General features: G+C 36.1%; 1 long non-coding RNA gene across 1 annotated transcript in view; it reads right to left on the bottom strand.

The window, feature by feature from the left end:
* The window catches only part of LOC105289583, a 26788-nt gene extending 19877 nt beyond the window's left edge, over positions 1 to 6911 (bottom strand). The window contains exons 1-2 of the long non-coding RNA XR_895673.2: positions 6510 to 6911; positions 1181 to 1295 (exon numbers count right to left, since the gene is read on the bottom strand). This is a non-coding gene — a long non-coding RNA (uncharacterized LOC105289583). The remainder of the gene's footprint in view (positions 1 to 1180; positions 1296 to 6509) is intronic.
* Positions 6912 to 21746: the final 14835 nt, after the last annotated feature.

Here is a 21746-nt window from a genome sequence, read left to right as displayed (position 1 = left end):
TCAAAATATTAAGTTTTGCCATATAAAACTGCCCTTATTTTAGATCGAAAACAGTTGCTTATTTGCAATTACATATGATTCCCCTTTGTAACAAACATTCATTTAATATATGTTGACTAAGCACAGAATAGTGATGACTATTATATCTGCTCTCTCAATATAGCTGTAAGCAAACGGTAATGAAAATCACAATGTGAAATAAGTATAGGGTTAATTTCATCAGTCTTCTGCAGTTATAGGTTATGCATTAACTCACAGGAAAGCCCACCTACCCAGAGTTATACAAGCCACTAAGCAAATAAAAGAGAGTTATTGATCACTAGCTCAAAACAGCTTCTCACAAGCAGCACTGTCATACTCTGTCTCAAAGATATTATTTGACAGACAACTGGTTCATCTCTGCTGGAGTCTATTGATTATTGACTTTGGTGACTATGAAGCATCACGTATTTGATTTAAAAAGATATTTTACCTGAGTGTGCTGATATTTTTATAAGATCATAATTTTTAAAAATTATTTCAATAAATCAGAGCAACTGGATTTATTTTTAATATTGTTTTTATCAAGCAAAAGAATTTAAAGGCTAAAATCTGAAAAAAATTGGGTTTTATAAAACTGTGATATCATTTCTCTTCCCTTATTTCTAAAAGTCTAAATATTATGTTAATATATATACATTCCTATATAAACATATAAGAGTATATAGGAATGTATATATGTGTGTATATGTATACAAATACATATATGCGTATATATATGAAAGGAATTGATCATTATAATTTAGCTCAGAAACAATTCTTCTACTAAAGAGGATGAATTGGTAAATATAGAATTATGCTGCAAATAATAAAAACCACTGAAAAATACTGTTAACAACTGTTACTCAGACTCATGACATTGTTCATCGAAGCCTTCTTACATAGGCTGGCATTATCCAGGGCGGTAGCATCATGGTATTATACAATGAGGCCATGTACCTCAAGACCTCATGCTGCTATAAGTGGTATTAATAGTACCACACTATCACTTAAATATTCTGTTCTATTGATTTTCATTCTTTAGTTGGCCTTATTTGGAGCACTATTTCTTCAGTTCCATAAACTAAATCATATGCAATATTTAAATGTTATATAGATCATTTGTTTTCTAATAAGGAACATTTTCAGATTTGCAACTCACCACTGCTTGTATGGTTTCTCATCTATAGGAAATGGGTCTAATTCAACAGCTTCTTGCATGAGTTGCCATAACAAAGATCTGAGAGGATGCTGCCATTGGTGTTTCTCATGTTAGCCTAAAATCAAAGCAAAAACACAGACCAAGTTTGATTTTAACATTTAAATGGGAATTTCACCTGCATTGAGAAATCCAAAAGACTGACAAAGACAATTGGTGATGGGTGATGCTGAGGAGAAAAATAAAATATCTCGAGGTAGTCCACTCCATAAAGTTAATCACAAGCACAAGAATTTTGGTTTTACCAACACCAGCATAGCTGGATATTTTGAAATCTGAACATGAGCCCTCATTTAGTAATTGTTACATGGAGTGATATGATATTTGGTTTTGTGATATGGATTTGGTTTTGTGATACAAGGTACTCTACTCAGCTTCAACTGAGATAGCTCCACTGTTATATATTTGCAAATTTTCCCTTTCATAAAAGATTTCACTAGAACAATGTATTACACAGTTACAGAAAAAAAGGGCGAGGAGAAGTTTGAAAATCATTTAAGTATATGAAATAAAACTAAAGTTGGTTTGAAGCAGAAAAGAGACCTGTAAGCATGTTTTTCCATAATCTGATCTAGTTACAAAAGGTTTATAAAGTCAATTTATTTCTGTTACTTTTCAACATTATATTGGACCAGATTCTGCAGGACTGTGCCAGTTTCCAATGTTCTACCCATTATCAAACCATAAGTTTTGATTTCTAGTTTGGAAAGTATGGTCACCAGTCTCAAAACAAACCTCCTCTCTGCTCCAAATAAGAGTTCCCTTCCCGGCCAGGTGCTTCTAATTGCTGCTCCTCGCCCCCCACACCCTTCTGCCCCCAGGCCATCCCCATATGGCCCCAGAGTCACTACCGCCATTTCAGAGAAGGTGAATTCCTTCTCTTCTGAATTCCTATTGCATTTATTGTCAAATCATTAATATAAGCTTTTAATCATATATACTAGCTGTCCCCAACCTTTTTGACACCAGAGACTGGTGCTCCTATGAGAATCTAATGTCTGATGATCTGAGGTGGAGCTGAGGCGGTGATGCTAGCGCTGGGGAGTGGCTGCAAATACAGCAGCTGGCTTGCTGGCCGCATACATCCGGCTGTGCGGCCCGATTCCTGACAGGCCACAGACCTTACCAGCCTGCGGCATGGAAGTTGGGGACCCCTGATATATACTATCTTTGTTATTTAATCTCATTTTCCTAAATTACTATAAGCTCCCAAACGACAGAAACGTGTTACCGTTTCCCAAACTCTGCCACCCATAGCACTTAGCAAAGAACTATACAAAGAAGACATTTATTCAAGGAATATTTATTGTGCCTTTACTATGTGCCAAACAGACACAATCAGTCCCTGATGGAGATTATAATTTAGTAGAGAATGCGGGACACACAGGAATAGGCAATTATCATATTGTATGATGTGCTCTGACAGAGGAAGTACAGACACTGAACAAACAGTGCCAAATTAACAGACTTAAGAGCTTTCCTTCACTATCGGTGTTTTCAGATCCAACTTTCAATGTTTGAAAAGGGGACAATTACTTTAAGAAACTCATTTTCAAGAAACACAAGGACCACACAGGCAGGTTAATATCTAAAACCCAGGAAGCCGTTTTACTTCTATGGAGACAAGTCACTAAGATGAATTTTTAGTACTTGTAAGTCACTACTGTGTTATGCTCTTTTTTTATTTTTTGTCCTGCTTTCTAACACACACACACACACACACACACACACACACACACACACACACACACACAATGTAGCAAAAATTCTGTTTGTCGCTGTGCAGGCCACTCTGCAAATGCCCGACTGCCCTTCCGGGAAACTTCATTTTACACCGGCACATCACACCGGTTTTTGAGCAACTGTGGATTAGGAATGCTTCAGAGGAAACTTCAGTCATTTCTTTTTTCATTCAAAACTCTAATTTCCATTCCTACGAGCATTAGTTTTATAAGCCTGTGGGTTTTACATCTCATAGTCACCAGAGATAAGAACAGTAAGAAAGGGGATAGGTAGCTTGTTAGAAATCCAAACCATCAATTCAACTAGAAAATCCTTTACCAAAAATAGGTATAAATTTGTGGTCCACTTTTCATATCAAAAACATCTCTATTTAAGAATATTCAGTAACACCTGAAGTCTCCATTTAGAGTTTCTACCACGATTCACAGTAAAGTGAGGGGGGAGGACAGTACCTAAAACGTTTTTCACTTTCCCCTCTTTGCCTTTATTTTCTCATAAGGATAAAATGTAGTCAAGCTAAATCCTTAGTCAAAACCTTACAACTTTGCTATGGAAATATGCACAGATAGGTAAACTTCCGAAAATCTAAGCTCCAATTCTAAATTATATTTTGTCTTTCAAACAATCAATATGCAGCATGATCTTTTATCTGAATCAGCAGCGGTGTCTCATCTCAGATTTATGTAATGCAATAAATATATCTAATATGCTCAAGAAAGAAATGGATTCTGTTCTTCTTTACCAATAAGCATCTCTCCCAGTCACGTACAGGCGCAACTTTTTCCGCAAGTCCTTGGTCCTCTGAAAAGGTATAAAAGATTCATGTGTGGTAGGAAGGAAACACTTAGACTGCAGCAAATACAGCACTGTACTCCTTCCCTGTCATTCTTGACACTTTGTGCCTCTTTTTGCATAAGTGTTGCAGCGTCCAACCCAAAGCTTAAAGGAGACGACAAGAGAAAGTAAGGGCAAGGAGAAAGAATTTAAAATGTCAATTTGCTTACTTCTTATTCTAATTGAAGGAAGTCTCTCTTGCTTTGAGTCCATTATTCTCATAAGCAACTAAACAATCATTGGTTCTAACACACTGATTCCATACAAAGTCCTCTAGCTACAAATGTGACCTAAAGCCAGAACTAGAGCAGGAAAGGCGAGCACCTGCCCTCATTAACAAACAAGAAAACCTCCAATTTGTCTTTATCTTTTATCTTCAGTATTAAAAGACTTTTTCACTAAGATTACATCCAAAATAACAAAGTCATTAACATAAAGCCACAATAAAACTTTTAAAAAAACCTTTAAATGTAGAAGGTTTTACCTTAAACATGGGAGGCTTTTCCACATTTCTTAAGTTAGGCAGATTTCTTTTGCTAATGATATGTCTATAGAATATTCTAGCAAGGGAAATCCTATAAATTTTCCTGCACTTTTAAAAATATACATGTATTTTATAGCATCCACAATCAATTCTCAGTTTATTCTAACCTTGCAAAATATTGACCACATACTAAGAAACTATTAAATACTAAGAGCTGCAGACATACCAGACAATGACAGCAAAAACACACTCGGTCCCTCAGGGATCTGTTCATAAACATCCCCTTCCAGAACGGCAAATGCACTCCTCCCAACACCAGATGCTGTTCTGGGGCAAGCAAGCAGGAAGCTGGAGGCGGCTGATTTTTCCACTCCACATATAATTTCTTACTGCCTCATCATCAAGAAGCTTTTTACCAAAACTGTAAAGATTTTGTAACACCAGGAGACCATCCAATTAAAGATGCTTTGCAACAACAAGGAGGACTGATGTGCAAATGAGGAAACATAAAGACTATAATATTTAAGGTCATACCACCTTTGTCATCTGATTTTCTAGTTCCATTGTGGGGGAGAGAAAATCCAATTTGTTCTATGTGGTAAAATAAGCTAATCCAGTACTTTCTGTCAATTATGAGAGTGAGATCAAGGTAGAGAAGAGAATACATACTAGAGGCAGCAAAACTGCTACATCCAAACTGTCCGACCCCTAAAATCCAATGGTCCCAAAGTGGAGTCAGAAGCTGTGAGTTCATTCGTGAGCATCTCTATCTACATTTACAACACATATGCTCACTTAAGGCAGAAAATTTACAGAAGCCTTTCAGTGAGAAATGTTCATTCCTGCAACCATTTTTAATACATTGATTGGCATTCTATGAGATCTTCCAGGGTCCGAAAACTAGCAGTCTAAGGATAGAGGGAGAAGTTGGACCTTGGGCTGGCAATGCCTGGTGCACTTGTATCTGTTTTCCTTCTATCTGATCTGTGGCCTGTCCCATATGACTTAGCCTGCCTCTTTCCGGTTCGTTCATAAAAGTTATCATCAACACACCAGCAGTAAGCAGGGCTGCTGTACAGACACTGTCGGGCTCTGCAGCAAAGACAGCCCATGTAAACAACCTGGTGATTGCTTCAGAGCTGACTGCCTTGGGATAAGCCATTCTTCTGTGGCTAAACTGCAGAACCCTGGGAAGTTATATCTTTAAGAGAGTGAAAACAGAGATTTAGTTTCTAGATTTAAATGTAGAGGGGGAAAAAAGAAATATATGTGTGTATATATAATTTTCTTGAACTATCTCTAACCTTGATTTACTTGAACATTTTCCAGTAAATCACATTTATTTGCCGAAGGCACGAATACATAAATTCTGATAAACATATTACCATGCTCATTTCTGATGATATATCTTTTTTTTCTCAAAAGAGCTCTGACATTTCAAGGGGACACAGTATCCCAGCACAGAATACCTGGGAACCATGCCATAAAGAAAAAAAAAAAAAAAATGCTGCCTGCTGTGACTAGGAGATCACTTTCTTAAAGGGACCCCTTACCTATATGACTGCAGTGCCAATGTTTCTTCTTATCTCTAATCTGACCCCTGTTCTGTGTTCATCTCCCCAGGCCAAATTTAGCCTAGAGTGTCTCTGCAAGAGTAATGCCATTAGTTTTGCAACTAAAATATATAAATATCATTCCCTACTAAAATATGTAAATATGTTCCAAAATATTCATTTAAGTTACACTTCTCAGGAAGTAAATATAAATGCATACTTAGAGACATAATTTTTTAATATTTTATAGAACCTACAGCATGTCTGAGATATGGGACTGAGGTCAGCACTTCTAACAAGCACAGCTGCTCACTCTCTCTCGCTCTCTCTCTCTCTCTGTTTTTTCTCTTCCTTTCTGTAGCTCTGCATTGGTCTAAAAATCTCTGGTCACAATTAAAAAAAGCTCCCTCCCACCCTTTGCCAACCCTCACTCCAAACAGAAAGGTTCCAACACACCCAAGTCTGGGAAAAGATGCTTCTCACAGGAAAAGCTGGTGGTTTCTTGTCTCGGAGGTAGCTCACTTCATTAACCTGCTTTCCACCCTATCTTTCCCCCCTCTCCCATCCTCCTCCTCCCACCCCAGCAGGAGCAATTAATAGACATCACCGCACCCTCCAAAAACAGGTTAGAACCCAGAATGAGCAAAGAGCCACCTACCATTCCGTGCTTGAGAACTACGATCCTGATCCAGCAGTGTTTGCCCAAGAAATTCTCCCTACTTGTTTTTCATTAACCACATTCCAAACTGTAATAAGGAACAGATTCTTTCGAGGTGGGAAAATTGTTTAAAATTAATGATGGACAGGTGAATTCCAAGAAAACCCAATCTAAAAGTCACGCAAGCCCCTAGGAATTGAGGGGTAAGAAGAAAAAAGGAAAATTGTAAAAATGAAAAAAGAAAAGAAAAAGATAATAAGCGTATAATGAGCGCCACCCACCCCCATAAAAATAAAAAGAGAAGGGAAGGTTTTTAAAAAGAAGAAGAGTGGCTTGCTGAATCACCCTCTTTCACTGCCTGGAAACCATTGTGCAGCGTGATGCTGCCTGTACCATTGTGGAACCTACCAGAGGAGACGAGCAGAGGGCTTGGGGAATGGGGTTGCTATGGCAACTGAAAGGAGCACACGTGACGTCAAAGCCCAGAGAGGTCTAGGGAGGGGTAAGAGGGGGAAAAGGAAAGAAGAAAAAGTCTATGTGCAGCTACAGCTACTGTGTTTTCCGGTGAAATAAGGACCAGGCAAATGGAAAGGAGTGGGGTTTGCTAGAAGCCACTATCAGCAACTACGACATCAGGCAGCGGGTCTGCACAAAACGGAGAAACAATCCGCTCCTTGCAGCGTGGCCCTGTACACAGCCGCGCTGAGGAACAAATGCCCGCCGACCGAAACACAGTCAATCTCTGCTTTTCAGCCAGCTCAGTTTTTTGCGAACACAAAGAGACATATAGTATCTCTAAATGTCAAAGCAAAACAAGGATGGTAATAACCTCAGAGAGGATGTGAGCATTTGAGTCCTGCCTGGACTCCAGGGGTCATCTGCAGAACATTATTCCTCTTCTCTGTTTCCCTTGTTTTTAATAAAAATTCTAAATAAATACCCACTAAATCGAACTCAACAAAGTGATTCTTAGACTGCAATTTGAATATGGAAAGAACATATAGATAAATTGAGTTAACAAATCAGTGCTTTTTATTTAATTTCAGATAATTCTCTTGAAAACTGATGCAAATTGCATTACTATTTGGGGCAAATATCTCAATTTTAAGTAATTTGATTGTTAGAGTGTACTTTTAAATCTCCATACAGTTTTAACATCCACAAACAACAGTTTTTTTTAGAATGAGAGCAGTTGACTACTTCCACTACTAAAAAAAGATTACCAAAAATGTTTAACCTTTTAAAAATATTTTCTTACATAAGGAAAGTTTTCAATACATGTGTGGCTTAACCAGCTTCAGCCTTTGAAATTCTCAAGTTACCTAATCTGACCAAATTCCTTTTTCACTTAAACAACTTTGATATGGGTTTCTGTTTACTACAACGAACCAAGCAGTGCTGAGTGTTATACTATTCTACATTGTTTTAGAACTAACATATTTACACGAATAAAGAGCTCATTGCACGTTAACAGAAAAGATATAACATGCCATGGTTATAAACACAGCAGTGATTGTAGACACTGAAACACATAATACTGTATAAGACCACATCAGGTTTTATGGTGGTGGTGGTTACTGCTATCATTTTATTCAGGAGGGAATCTAGCGAGGGAAAAGCCTGGCATGGGTTTTCTGTCTTTTTAGTCCATTGGACAAATTTTTGGATGTCGCTTCACTCTAATAATCAACAAGAATCAGTTGATTATTAACTTTTACTCTTGGTAATTGGCCTACCTATAAGATGGCAATGTCTCAAGCAAAAATACGTACTAATTAGCCAAACAACTTTATAATACAATGTAAATGACATTCAGGCTTTTCAATTATTGTATTCTAAGTTTGGGTATCAAAAGTCAATTCCCAATAACTGGATATCAATGAAGAAAACATAAACTTCAACTCTTACTTCACATGGCAAACATAAAAATTAATCCAAGATAAATTACACACTGAAACATAAAAGCTAAAATCTATAAAACTATCAGAATAAATGTATCTTTATAGCTTTCTGATCTTGGAGTAGGCAAAGATTTCTTAAGGCACAGAAAGTACGCATCATAATAGAAAAAATAGGCAATCGAAATTAAAAGCTTCCACTTTCCAAAGCCATCGAGACTTGCAAAAAATATTCTTGATAAACATACTTGAAAATGCTTTTGATATACATGAATTAAAAATATCTTAAAACTCATATAAAAACAAATAATTTTGTTTAATGGGCAGAAGTTTTGAGCAGCCACTTAACGAAGAAAGATTCATAAATGGTCAATAAGTATATAAAAAAGTTTCAACATCATTGGTCATCAGAGAAATGCAAATTAAAACTGTAATAAATATCATTTTACACCCACAAAAGTGGCTAAAATTAAAAAGACTAACAACAATAAATATTGGGTAAGATATGGAGCAACCAGAACTCTCCTACATTACTGGTGGGAGTATAAAATAGTAAAACTACTTTGGGAAATGGTTTGGCAGTTTTTTAATGATAAACATACACCCACAAGATGACTCAACAATTCTATTCATAGTCACCCAAGAGAACAGAAACATATGTCCATAAAAAAAAAAGTTGTACATAAATGTTTATGCCAGCTTTATTTATAATTGGTAAAAACTGGAAACAACTCAAAGTGTATCAACAAGAGAATGGATAAGTAAATTCTAGTATAATCATAGAATAGAAAACTATTCAGCAATAAAAAATGGCAAATATGAATAGGTTAAAAACAATTTCTTCTATTAGGTATTAATTCTTGATGGCATAAGTTCCAAAAAGTGATAAATTCCAACTTTGTTTATAGATTCTAAGGTGGATTTTACAATTTAGAGCTTTAATTCTCAACCTACTCATTTTAGTAATACTGAGATGATTAAAATGTTCTTTTAAGTCTATTCTATACAGTATGCAAAAATTAATTTTCTAAAATTAGATCATTTAATACAAGTTCATTTTTTAAAAATCTTCACCAAAATAGATCCCATTCCTTATTGAATGAAGCCAAAACTGTCTATTTAAAGCCCTCAATAAGATGATTTGAATGAGTCTCTATTGCCATTTCTCAATCCAACATATGTTTTAGAGCCTCCCAAGAAGAAAATTTTGAGTGAGCAATAAGTTAGAGTTCGCTAACCTGAAAATCTGGCCTTATTATCTTGAATCCTGATTATGCAGACCCAAGCAGACCCAGTAATTGGAAAGGTCAGACTCAGGGCCACCAGGATCTTAAGAGAGCTAGCAAACCTTCTGTAATGGGGCAGACAATTGATGGAGGTTTGCCTAATAAACAAGAATTCAGATATTAAAAAACAGATTTTTCTGAGACACCTGGCAAAAAGTAGATTCCTAGATTCCACTCTAGGGTCTATCATTCAGTGTCAGGACTCAAGACACAAGGAAATAAAGAATTGGCTTTCCAAACAGTAAATGAATGGCAAAGGACTTGGGAATAGGGATACCTAAAGGAATAGAATCAGTGAAATTAGAGTGCCAAATAAGAATTCAATTTCTGAATCCAAGTCTCAAGCGCATTCACAGGGGCCTAGCAGTAAAACCAACTAAGGTCTCGCACTGAAATTGGTCCTAGAGTAGAGTGACCAACTCATCCCCATTTGCCATGGACCTCCTGAGTTTTAGCAAGTCCCACATCCCAGGAAACCCCTTGATCCCAGGCAAACGGCAAAGGTTGGTTACATTATCCCAGAGTCTGGAATGAAATTGAACTCTCGTGAGAATTAAAGATCCCAGCTGGAAAAAGAAAGAATTCAAAGAGTCCGTTGCAACAGTCATGTTGCTAAAGAGGAGAGTCACCTAGCTACACTTTCAACAATTAGATTATTATGCCATGAATTAGGATGTAGCAAGGGGATGCAAATAGTTTTATAAACACAATCAAAATTATGAAAGATAAATCAATAGAACTTGGTGAGTGAATAAATATGAGAGAAATGCAGAGGGTCTGTGTCGACTCAGATTCACTATCATTTCAAAATATATAATATCTTCTCTCAGAGAGTCAGTCATGTATTTTCATGGCGCTTCCACTTGGGGAACACTAGTCCTTTGTAAAACTATTCCATAGTTAAAAAGTTTCAGAGATGCTGCATATACTATCTCCATTTTGCAAAGTCACATTGCACATTACAAAATTAAAATGCTGAGAAACCTTGTGGTTAAGAAAAGAAACCTATTTAAATTTCCCAAAATTAAAGTTTATATTTCAAAATAATATCTCAAATGCAGTTTTTAATTAATGTCTTTTATCATTCCGTTTGGATAGAAAACAGCTTACCATGGCCATGATCTTCCCTGATGTGAACTTAAAATATTAATGGTTCCTTGTATGATTCAGCAATTCTATCTCTAGGTATTTATCCAAAGAAAATAAAAACACTAACTCAAAAAGGTACATGCACTCCATGTTCATTGCAGCATTAGTTATAATAGCCAAGATTGGAAGCAACCTAAGCATCTATCGACAAATGAATGGGTAGAGAGAATGTGGAACATGTATACATTGGAATATTATTCATCCATAAAGAAGGATGGAATCTTGCCATTTACAACAACATGGATGGACTTAAAGTGCATTATGCTAAGTGAAATAAGTCAGAGAAATACAATTACCATATAGTCTCACTTATATGTGGAATCTAATATTAAAACAACAAGCTCATAAATACAGAGAATAGACTGGTGGTTGCCAGAGGCAGGAGAATGGGTGAAATAGGTGCAGGGGGTCAAAAGGTACAAACTTCCATCTATAAAATAAATAAGTCCTGGGTATATAACATATAGCATTATGGCTATAGTCAATAATACCATATTGCACATTTGAGAGTTGCTGAGAGAGTAGATCTTAAAAGTTCTTACTATAAAAAAAAGATCTATAACTATGCATGGTGATGAATATTGGCTAAACTTATCATGCTGCTCATTTTGCAATATACACAAGTGACGAATATTTCTGTTGTATATCTGAAATTAATGTAATGTTAGTAATATATCAACTGTACTTCAATAAAAAATAAAATAAATAAAATAAATAAAATAAAATAAAATACTAGTGGTTCCTAATGAGTAAACTTTGTGATCTTTCAGTGTCATAGAAAGAAAAGGCATCTAACTCTGCACTCACTTTTCTATTTGATTAACAAATTTTATTTTTTAGAGCAGTTTTAAGTTTACAGGAAAATTGAGCAGAAAAGTATAGAGAGTTCCCATATATCCTGCTCCCCTTCCCCCCCAGTTTCCCCTATTAGTAACATCCTCATCGGTGTGGTAAATATGTTACAATCGATGAACAAATAATACATTATCATTAACTAAAATCCATAGTTTATATTAGGTTTGCTCTTTGTATTGTACAGTTCTACAGATTGTAATGGATGTATAATGTCATATTGCACTCACTTTTAATTTTCCTCTTGCTTAGGAGTCAGTTTTACATTCAGGAAACAACTGTGTTCACATCAAAAGGAAGTAGATAAAACTGGTCTGCTGAAAATTTCTCCTTGTGGATGGAGCACTGTTCTTAGAATTTAATGTACTTTGAACCAACTTTTTTTAAACTTACAAAAACACTGATATTTTTTCCCACTGGGAACACCCGTAACTAGCTGAATTATATCCTTTTGTGGTTAAATACTTTGATTGTAAATGAAAATGGTCCAGATGACCCTTGAACAGCACAGATGTTAAGGGCACCAATCTCTTGTGCAAAAATCCACGTATAAGTAAGTTTTTGACTCTCCGAAAACTTAACTAATAGTCTACTGATGACCAAATGAAGACTTACTGATAACATAAACAGTTGATTATACATATCTCATATGTTATATTATATGTTATATGTTATATTATATACTATATTCTTACAATAAGGTAAGCTAGAGAAAAAAAAATGGTATTGAGAAAATAAATACATTTGCAGTATTTGTTGAAAAAAGTTTGCATATTAGTAGACCTGCACAGTTCAAACCCATGTTGCTCAAGGATCAACTGTAGTTATACACAGCTTTTCAGTATCCTGGTAGACCTTTTTTATAAACTCTGAATTTAGTTTACAATAATAATAATAATGGAGGGAAAATTTTATTTTAAAATAATATCAAAGAAGCTTAAACTTCCTCATAAGCTTCCTCAGGTAGCAACAGCTTAAAAAATCTCATTAGAGGATTTGTCTTTTGGACAACAACGTTAATAGAAAATTGCCTTTTCTTAGATCCCAGAAAGAAGCTGGTTTGTGAGATAAAGAAAAGTTATTCTTACCAGACATCCTCAGGTTTATCCACACTTCAACCCATGCACATCTGTAGCAATTCCAATTTTCCTTATCCTTGCTTTACTGCAGTGCCCCAGAAGCATGATAAAAGCATGCAGGTACTATGCATTATATTTGAGTTTGGCCTAGAAATTCAACTTCTTACCACTCTGCAGTAACTCATATCTTCATTAAAAGGGCTATTTTTTTTTTCAGCTTTACTCAGGCATAATTGACAAGTAAAATTGTAAGATATTTAAGGTGTATAGCATGATGATTTGATATATGTATACATTGTGAAAGGATTTTCCCTGTAGAGCTCATTATCACATCCATTACCTCACATATCATATTTACTTTGTACTTTGTTTTTTGTTCTTTTTTTTTTTTTGGTATGTGTATGAGAACATTTAAGATCTATACTTTTAGCAAATTTCAACTATACAATATTGTGTTATGAACTACAGTCAGCATATTATACATTAGATCCTCACAAAAATGAACTCTACAGGCATTATGCTAAGAGAAATAAATCAGACAGAGAAAGATAAATACCACACAGCATCATTTATATGTAGAACCTAAAAAAAAATTGAATTCGTAGAAATAGAAAAGTGGTTATCAGGGGCTGATAATGCCTGCCAAAGTCCATCCATGTCTTCTCAAATGACAGGGTTTCTAAAAGAGCTATTCTCACTTTTGAATCTGACCTGCCATCACGGTGCTTAAAGAAAAGGCCAACAGTCACTGAGGCAGGGCAAGAGACAAAATATAAGCCCAAACTTTTGTGATTAAATTTAAAATATAAAGTTAATAATTTTTTTTAGAAAAATCGATCCTCTGTTACCACTAAATGAAATTTCCTAATATTAGAGAGCCTATTTTTAAACATTGATATAAGAATTTTGCAATCACTTAGTGAATTCTCAGCCTGTACAATAGAACAATAGAACAATCAAAAAACTAGTAATCAGGATTTGGGGTATTTGGTCTTATATTTTTAAACCAAATAAACATTAGCATAAACTTGTATGCACGGATTATGCCTCTAGATTTTTAAGTTAGTAACAAAAAAAAATTTTTAGAGTATCTTAAACATGCCATTTAACCTTTTTTAGAATGTTATTTTCAAGAGCAAGACAGAGAAATAGAAATGCAGTTTTGAAAACTGTATAAATTCATGAAGATATAGCCATGATGACAGTATAAATACAATATATGTCTTGTGCAGGTACAGGATAATTTTTAAATTTTAAAATATTACATAAATATTTTAAAGCTTATTTGGAATATAGATAATGGAAAGAATATTAGACTCATCAACAGATTTTGTTTAAATCACAGTTATGCTGTTTCATGTCTGTGTGACTTGAACAGATCACATAGCTTCTTCATTTCTCAATTTAGGCATTGACATAATGGGTATAGCAACATTCACTTCCCAGAATTTTTGTGAAAATCAAATTAAATAATGTATATGGCAGTGCCTGGCACAATCCTTGGCATATGACAGTCAGTTAATAAACATTGAACATTTGACTAAATCTATTTACAATAAGAAAGATGTAACCCACACTTAAATTTAAATTTCCTGATATAACTTTGTAAGCTATGAACATTGTCCTGTGCCCCAAAAGCATTCATCTTCTCTTGATTGATAATGTTCTTAAAGTATACGCATAAGAAAAGATGCAGTTGATCATATGCTACTTGGCAGTGTAAAAGTAGCGCTATGGAATTCATAATAAACTTGAAGAAATTTGAGTCTATCTGCCAGTCTACACTTGAGAAACTATTCAGACATCAGCAATTCTCACTGGAAATTTCCCAGAGAAAATTCAGCTACTTGATCAGCAGATATTCAATGATATACTCTTACACACAAAAAAAGAAGAAGAACCAAATCAAGAAAACTAAGAAAAAAAAAATGGTACAACTGTTGGAACTATGTGACATTCTTACAGTAATTTAAAATCAATTCAACCAGCAAATCACTGAGTAGCATATAACTACAAAACACTGTGCTGGAGATTTAGAAAAAAAATTCAAAACATGGTACCTGTTAAAAAGAAACTCATGATTTTATTGCATAATCAATACAGGCCCACTTGAGAAAAAAATCTATAAATAAGTCCCTAAATGTAGGATAAAAACAATAAAGTCTCTAATTCAGAGAAGAAAGACCTCAACATGGGCAGGCATGCTGAAAACATGGATCTCAAATCCTGTATACATTGAGAAGCACAATCCAATAAAAATGGAGATCTAAGTTTTCATTCCACTATAACTACACATGAGATGTTAAGCAGGTAGTAGCTCTCTAGATTTTACTTTCTTAAACCATAAAGTATCGGATCTAGATTACATAATTATAATTCTGAAACAAAATAAGAGAGTCTTAAGAAATTAAGGAGGTCTTTGATGAAATCTCTCCATTTTTCAGGGCTGCCTTCTCATCAGGTTAAGCACCAGCATTCTGATGGTGAGGGCCATCCAGAGTCTCCTTGATATACGGCAACTCTAAAGACAGATTGTCACAGCTGCAACAGCTTTCATTAGAGCTCTATTACTCAATTGCCCAGGAAACTTCCAGATGAAGAAAAGGTGATTCTCCCAAGACCTGCAATGATGCTGACCTGACAGTGGAGAACGGTGATCAGCTACAACCATCAGTGGAGCCTTCTACTGAGACTCTGCCGTCAGGAATCTCCAATTAAGCTGCAGGCCTTTTCGAGAAAGGACCAGAATCTGAAAGGTTAGAAGATCTAAAATTTTACTGGGAGAAGGAGGGAGTGTATATCTCAGAGCATAAGTTTCATGAAGGCAGGAATGTTTCCTGTCTATTTATGATTATATCCGCTATGCCTAGAAGAGTTCCTGGAAAACACTCAATGCAATTTTGTTGAATGAATGAATGAATGAATGAATGAATGAATAATGAATGAATCAGTGAATAATAAAACAAGTATGAACAATATAAAGAGCAAATATTTTAAAGTTTCTGTCATGGATTGAACTGTCCTCTCAAAAAGATGTGTTGAAATCCTAACAACACCCTCTGTCCTGCCCCAGTGCCTCAGAATGCAACCTTATTGAGAAATACAATCCTAATTGTTTGCAGATATGATTAATCAAGATGAGTTCATGTGGGAGTAGATTGAGCCCCAAATTCAATACAGAATGGGTCCTTAATCCATTAAGGACAATGTATCCTTACAAAAAGAGGAAATTTGAACACAGACAGAAATGCGTAGAAAGAAGATGAAAGGGCCCAGGGAAAAGACAGCCATCTACAATCCAAGGGGACGGGCCTAGAACAGATTCTGTCTCACAACCCTCAGAAGGAACCAGTCTTGCTGACACCTTGATTATGCACTTCCAGACTCCAAAACTGTGAGACAATACATTTCTATTGTTTAAACCGCCCAGTTTGTGATATTTTGCTACAACAACCCTAACAAAACTAATTCTGTCTCCCAGCTTTTCTTCTTGCTCCCCCATAGTCTATATTCTCAACAGAGCAACCATAGTGATCAATTGTACCTATTCTACAATCAACTATATCATATCTGTTCCCTACACAAAACACACAATGCCTTCCAACACACTGAGAGTAGGATGCAAATTCCTGTTCATGGCCTACCAGAACCCTCACACTCTGACTCCCTTCACTCTTTCCTCCCGCCAGTCAGCGCTGGCTTCTTGGCCATTTCTCAGAAAAGTCAAGAAGGCCTCCACCGCACAGCATCTGCACGCACCGTTCCTCCTGTGTGGAACTCTCTTCCTTAATACGTGTACTATCTGTATCTCGATTAATTCAGAACACATGGAAAGGTCTTCTAGAGAGGACTTTTTGACAAGCCTGTCTAAAATAGTGTCCCATATCACCCCTGTCCCTGTTTGAGGGCTGTGTTTTTCTTTACAGCAGTTACCCCTTCCTGATATATTTAATGTTTATGTGATCATTTTCTGTCTTCCCTTCTAAAATATATGAATAGGAACAATAATTTCTTTACTGGTATATCCTCAGCACCCACAACAATGCCTGACATGTAGTAGGTACGATAGGTAAATATTTGGTGAATGAATGAGTGTAACAATCTTACACACTGCTCTGACATCCTCGAAAATTCTAAAAAAAAAAAAGATACTTAATCACTAAATATTTATTTAGTACTTCTTTTGTACCTGGGACTAGTATAGGCCTTGAGATAGGCATAGGAGAGATAGTACACATAAATCTTTCATGGACCTGGCCTTCAAGAAGCTTGGGACAGAATTTAAGTATGTTCCATGAATTGCTATAGGCAATGTACAAACTGTAAAGCTACAAAGAAGAAAACAGTCAGTTATACCTGACAGATAGGGAGGACTTCATGGAAGAAGTAACAGGTAAATGCAGGCTTGAAAGAACTTTCCATAGGAAGGGGCAACAGAAATATGCCTAGGGTAGCGTGGAAAGTCTGGTGAGTTCAGATAATGAAAAGTAAGTAGTTAAGTATGGTTGGAGCATGAGAGCAGCAATGCTTGTGTGGTGAGAGTGGACGATTGATGGAAAAGCAGGGAACAGATAACTTATTTCCCATTTTAAGAAATTGAGAGTTTATCCTAGAGCCCAAAGAATCCTCCTGAAGACCCAGTCTAATAAACACATTACTATTTTAAGGTCTGAAAGGAATAAAACCTAAATCTCTAACTACATGCATCACAACTCTACTACTAGAATTATCATATCATAAAAATCATTTTGCATGTTACCAATATCTAAAAGGGAACACAAAAACATGAAAACATTTTGATTTGTCGAGCATGGGAGTTCTTCGGTGCTTGCTGCTGTTGTCATCGCTATTATTTGGTTTCTTTTCATTTTCGATTAAAATGTGTTTTTTTCAACAACTATTATACATTGGCTTAGAGTTTCCAATTTTATAATTGCCACTCCTCTATGTAGGCTGCTTTCTCTAGAATCAACACATCTCTGGAGACACCATGTGACAATTATTTGTTGACTTTGCTTGGAGTAATTTAGCCCTAAACTGTGCCTTTGCCTCAGTCTTAACAAAGAGAACAGGCCAATCGTAGATAAAGACTGGCGCTGACAAATTGGCGTTTTTCAGCATTTTAGTCTTGAGCTTCAGGCCTTCCGGTTATCAGTTTTCCGGTCACAAACTTTTAGTGCATTCATCTAGTCTACTTGTTTTCAATTTTGTTTAAATGAAATCCTATTTTTTTCTAAACAAAATCTCACAAAGAACACAGTGTATAAAATCTATAAAGCAATGTTTAATTAAATGCATTATGCAGATTCAAATGTGTACCATTTGTTTATAGTAAAAGTGATTAATGAGCACAATGTGGCTATTTCAATGAACCAGACATTTTCAATCCTGACGTGAATGACCATTGTGGACCGGACCTGTCATTACCAGCATGAAATTTGGTTCTACATTTTGGGTGGGGAGGAGGGGGGTAGGGAGAGGATATATATCTTTAATGGACCTGATTCATAGATCCTGAGATTAAAAAAGAAAAAGAAAGACCAAAACAGAGCTAGAAACTTCTAATCTATGGCTCTTTTATAATCAGTTTATGCAGGCTAGAGGATATAAACACACCACTATACTCTGGAACCCGGAGTCCAATCCAGTTTAGTTCACAGTATATGTTTTTTAATTAGTTGCCATAGTTTAAAAATTGAGAGTTTGCATTTAAAAATCCAGATTTCTGGTTCCTCTTGAAATCTGGGGATCTGGCAACACTGGGGCCATATTACTACCTAGTGACTGCGTTAGATAGTTTGCTTTTTCCACATGGCCTCACACAATCTTCCCTTCACTACCCGCCTGGGTCCTATAGCATTTAACTTTATGTTCCCTGAACTATATGTATAAAGATAGCTGGAGAGGCTTAATTCCTTTCTCTCTAACTCTATGCCCTTACCCTAGTCCCTCACTCTAATGCAAGCCACTGTCAGGCTCCTTCTTGTGAGCCACTGCAGGAACCTCTTAAATGTTCTCATGCTCGGCTACCATCTCTGAGCAGTCCAGGTTTAGCTGCCCTTGGATCCATTCCTTGTCGTTCACTGACTCCTACAGGCTGCATTTCTAAGACACTAATGTCTTTTGACTGGGTTCAGCCAATGGGAGCCACGACAGGAGATTAGAGGGTGGGAGAAAGGGAGAAGTCGAGGTGTTGGTGTCCCTTCCCCTCTGCCTTATACAGTGTTTCTGGCAGGAGCGCCTCTCTCCCACCAAGGCTCTGGCTCCTGGAGTCCTCACACAGACTGTCTCTTCTGCCAGGAGTACTCCTGTATCACTCAGGACCCCAAAAGGAAACAGACAGCACAATGAAAAGGATAACTTGAGATGGATTTCTCTACAAATGGATTATTTATAAAGATTTAGGTGTAGAGGAAGCACGGGGTGTAGAGCTTAGCACTCGTAGACCCAATGAGAAAGAGATCCATGTAGAATCATCCATTCTGTGAAGAGGAGGCACCTTCAGGCAAGGTATATAACCAAATGAAGACAACTTTACATGGAAGAATCCAGGGGAATAAAAATCCCTGACGTTGCTTTTCTCCCTCCACAGGATTTCTCTACTAGAGAACTATTGACATTTTGGACCAGTAATTCTGTGTGAAGGGGTGGGTAGTGCTGTCCTGTATGTTGTAGAGTGTTTACAGCATCCCATTAGATGCTATAATAACTGAAAAATGTCTCCAGACCCTGTCAAATGTCTTCTAGGGATCAAAATTTCTCCCCAGTTCAGGACCACTGAGGTACAACTATCTGCTGTAGTCCACTCCAATCAGCTTCCCAGAACGAAGGGAAGGGTGGCGAAAGGTGGAGAGTAGATCTGGAAAAGCAAATAGAAGGCATTCAGCACAACTCTTTACCCCACCTTGAAGTAATTCTTACTTGCTATGTGAACTTGAGCAAGCTTTAGTTTTCTCATCAGATAAATAAGAATAATAATATTACTCATCTCATAAAACTCTTCTAAGAATCAAATTAAGAATTTTAAAATGCTTAGATGATACTCAAATGAAGTGAAATAAAAGTAATCTCAGACATACATTAGGCTTCCTTTCCATGAAGGCTTATTCTTGTATTTTCCTTCCACTTGTGCACAAGACTGGAGGAATCCAAGCTCCTTACAATAAACTATTCCTCTAGAAAGTGTTGAGTACTTCCTTACTCCAGGCCAAGTAGCCAGCAAGGAGCAAATTCAGTAGCCTTCTGATGGTGCCCCTGTGCTGTGTCAGCTGGGAAACACTGACCATCAGGATCTCCCAGCTGTCTGAGCAAGCTCTCACCTGGCAAAGGTAGAACCTGACCCTCTATTCTCTCATTCACCCTCCTTTTTCCACTCAGCATATGATGGACAGGTAAGTAAACAATTTATAAACTCAGTTCCCTTCCTGGTTTTTATTTTTATATTTTTCCATGGAGCATCTTAATAACAAAAGAAAAACATTTATGAATGTCATGAAGAATATGACCTAAGTGTGAACCAGTAAAATAAAATAAATTGCTATTATATTTTTATGTCAAGATAAAATATCAATCAAAAATAATTAAATTAAAACACCTAAACATAACTTCAAAACCTAGAAATTTTACTCATTTTCTAACAGAATAAAATAATATTCTCTTCTTCAATTTTATTTTATCCTTTCAACATAGATTTGATATAGGTAGAAGATGAAGGAAATTTATTGTCAAAAACAAGTATATACCATTACAAAGAGTTGGGTGAACTACCAGGAATACAAATAATTTTTAAAAAGAGAACTTAGATAATCATGAATAGAGATGACATAATGTACCTCACACATAGCTGAAAAACTAAGAGCAAATACATGTGACTAAAGTACATAATAATTCTAAAGAATTAAATTGCCTGGTTTATCTTCTTTGATAAATTTTTAATCTTTGCATCTCTTTGCTCTCATTTCTCAACAACCTAGAAGACCTATCATTTCTTTTATCATTATATCTCAAAGTTTCTTTGGACTAGTTAGTACTCACTAGTTTCTACAGTACATTTAAATATTACAAGCACTGGAGAAATACGAAAGCTCTCCTTACCCTTCACCAGTACTTCATTTATCTGGGCCATCTCTAAAATATATAATGGTAACTTTGATTTTGTTATCAGACTCTTTATTTAACAATATGTTGTTGAGTGCCTCCTTATGTGCTAGGTGCTACATACCAAGAGCAGGGAAAACAGCAAGAATGAGTTCCTAATACATAAAGTTTACATTACTATTTAAGGGACAGAATAGACAGGCATTTAAGCAGAGAAGTTTTTGTATTCTGGGCAGGAAGAATAGCAAGTACAAGAACCCTAAGACAGGACAGAGCTTGGTGTATTCAAAACACAGCAAGGAGGCCAGGGAGGAAATGGAAGAACAGTAGGAAATGAGGCCAGAGGTAGCCAGAAGGCATGGTAGGGATTTTGAATTGTATTCTGTGTAATGGGAAGCCATGGAGGGTTGAAGTTGGGATGTGACAGGACCTGATTCACACTAAAAGACCACCCAAAGAGGTACATGGAGACCAGGGTCTAGATGGAAAAGTAGAGACAAAGAAAAAATTAGGATGTTATTAATTGAAGCAAGACATAACAGTGAATTGAATGAGGACATCAGGGGCAGATAAAAAGAGAAGTGGTTGGATTCAGAACATATTTTAAAAGTGGAGATGACAAATTTGCTGTTTATAGTATTGGATATACAGGACAGCAGTAAGTACTTGTTTTTTATTTATGAATGTTTCATACGAATTACGACAATTCATCGTGCAAAGTTTTAGTAGAGCAAGAAATTAAGTCATGCACACCTGTACTAAAAGAAAACCACTAAAGTTTTAACAACTTCCACCTAAGCTAAGTTAGAGAGGAAAAAACAAATTTCTAAATAATTACATCCAATTGTCTTTCATAAACATGTAATGCTCTTGAGC

Source organism: Pteropus vampyrus, unplaced genomic scaffold (assembly GCF_000151845.1).
Source record: "Pteropus vampyrus isolate Shadow unplaced genomic scaffold, Pvam_2.0 Scaffold25, whole genome shotgun sequence".
Taxonomy (NCBI): domain Eukaryota; kingdom Metazoa; phylum Chordata; class Mammalia; order Chiroptera; family Pteropodidae; genus Pteropus; species Pteropus vampyrus.
The sequence above is the reverse complement of the archived record's forward strand: the minus strand, read 5'-3'. Positions and strand labels throughout refer to the sequence as shown.